This window comes from Aquila chrysaetos, chromosome 17, assembly GCF_900496995.4.
Source record: "Aquila chrysaetos chrysaetos chromosome 17, bAquChr1.4, whole genome shotgun sequence".
Lineage (NCBI taxonomy): Eukaryota > Metazoa > Chordata > Aves > Accipitriformes > Accipitridae > Aquila > Aquila chrysaetos.
Window position 1 is genome coordinate 21,857,453 of NC_044020.1, and position 2,690 is coordinate 21,860,142.

Consider the following 2,690-nt stretch of genomic DNA (forward strand, 5'->3'; position numbering starts at 1 on the left):
TGCCTACTAGTTTAACAGCTCTGCAACATTCCTCACGGAGCGCTCCAGAGGGAAGGAGTCGGCCCTTCGACTCCTCCCTGGCTCCTTCCTTAGATGTTAGTGCCTTTATAATTGCAGCAGGGGGTGGAGATCCCAGTCTATCCTACTGCTTGAAAGAACCTCCCCTAATCCTACTGCAACCTAAACCCACCCACTGTCTTCAGATTGTAACACTTTACTGCAGTTCTCTGAATGTCTGCGCAAAATGTCTTTAGTGGTCTTGTTTTCACGGCGAGGGGCTTTGCTTTTTTACAGTGAGGCTTGGCACAGCACAGAAAAGCACAAAATTCCCCAAACCAGAATAAGCCTGTCAAACAAGATTAACATCTGAGGGCTTTCCCCATCGTTATTGGAATTCACCATCTGGATTGACAGTCTGGGTGAAGTAGACTAACTTTGTATCCTTTGACACCTGATTCTGGTTAAAATAATGTATTGGCCTCTCTTTTCCCTTGCTTCGTAGATATTCTGAATATTGATGAAATGGAATAATAGAGAAGCCAGAAATAGAAAAAGATCTAAAAGGTCTTAGTTATTTCTACCTTAGCCATTGAGCGCTTCACAGTGTTGTTGAAGTTTGATTCATTTCAGCTTGAAATTAGCCAGCCAATGGGTCCATGTCAAATTGTTAGTGCCCCGGGTTTCTAGTTTTCACACCTGTGTGGAAGCTAATTGGTTTTTTTAGGAAGAAAAAGGATCGGCTTTCATCCAAAGACCTTATTTTAGGATAAAGAAGGATTACCTCCTTCTTTTGTTCTCTTGTGCTCTCAAGAGAAAATAAAGCCCTCTGTGTACTGCTCCCCACAAGAAAAGCAATGCTGGAAAGCAGTTGTTTGATAACTGTAATTAATTTTTTTCCATTCATATTGGTACTGGGTCTGGCTGGGGTGAAGTTATGAAGTCAACTTTCTTCATAGTAGCCTGTATGCTGCTGCAATTTGCATTTGTGGCTTGAACAGCGTTCATAACTCACCAGTGTCTTGGCTACTGCTGAACAGAGCTTGCACAGTGCCAAGGCTTCTATCTCCCCCACCTCCCATCCGAAAGCCAGTAGGCTGGGGGTGGGCAAGAGATTGGGAGGGGACACAGCTGGGACAGCTGACCCAAACTGACCAAAGGGATATCCCATACCGTATGACATCATGCTCAGCAATAAAAGGTGGGGGAAAGGAGGAGGAGGGGGGACATTTGTGGTTATGGCGTTTGTCTTCAGAAGGAACCACTACCTGTACTGAGGCCCTACTTCTTAGTAAGTGGCTGGACATCTGCCTGCCAATGGGAAGTAGTGAATAATTTCCTCTTTTTGCTTCTCTTTCACTTTTCTTCTCTTTTTGCTTTCCTTATTAAACTGTCTTTACCTCAACCCACCAGCCTTTTCACCTTCCTTCTATGCCCCCATCCCCTGGAAAAGGGAAGTGAGTGAAAGGTACGGTGGGTGCTTGGCTGCTGGCTGGGGTCAACCCACCACTCTATGTTATCAACATGGTTAAATTTTGTAGACCTGAAGCCAGGGAGATATGGCTTCAAATGCAGACTACCTGCGTGAGAGCATGCTTTAATCTTCTGATACACTGTAGGACTGTCTCTTCTTGTTTCTTGCTAGTGTGTGATGCAGGGAACAGTAGCACCTGCCACATAAGGCAGCTATGAAATTTTCTTCATTTATGCCTTCAAATTTTTCACAGAAGCATCAAACCATATGGAACTGGGACAGGACAGCAGCAACAGGTGGTCCCCCTGAGGTCTCTCTGTGGCATGCTGTAGTTGCTTAAACCACAGACAACAGTCTAATGTTCTGGTCTGAAAGCCCAGCTCCCTGTCATTTCTATTAAAGAGGTCCTCTGCCAGCCTCTACAGTTCAAGAGCTTCACTAGGGATCAGGCTCGATTTTCTCTGCAATGGGATAACCACACCAGGAGCTGTCAAGAACAGAAATTCACTGAGGAAAGCTTGAACTTGAGTTGGCATTGTAAAAAAAGTAGATGATCAGTATTGCATGCTCTTGCTCTTCCTGGCTTTCTCAGGTGGTTATGAATTTATTGCAACATAATAAACTATTCATCCCAAACAAGCCAATTTGATAATCATCACAGTGCACATCCTTATGCAGCAAGGAGTTTTCTGAGGCTACTTTTGAAAGTTTAATCAAAAGATCAAATGGGTTAGGTGACATTCAAAGGTAGTATAGATAGAGGAGGGTAGCTGTGTATAACTTACTGTTATAATGAGCACGTTTTTTGCCCCAATTTGCTTTGGTTAGAAAGTCCACACTCATATGTCCAAGAACTGGCACTAGTCACGATGTCTTCTTGCATATATGCCTTCTGAATGGCAACAAAATATAGAATAAAAATGATCCATGCATCCTATATCCAAATAACTCACTGCACTAGTTTAAACTCTCCACTGACCGGAATGGAGAAGGTGCATCTAGAAATGAAATAAGCAAACAAGAAATGCAATTATCTGGAGTGGAGAAGTTATTGAACTAATGTGTTTGCAATCAAACAAATACCCTGGATGAAAAAAAGCCACTACACCTTATCACAATAAAGGAAACTAGAGGTCATCCCATCTTGTTGTCTATAACATATAATCATTTGTCTTTCACAGGAAAATCAAACAACATTCCACTTGGTAAAACTGAAGGG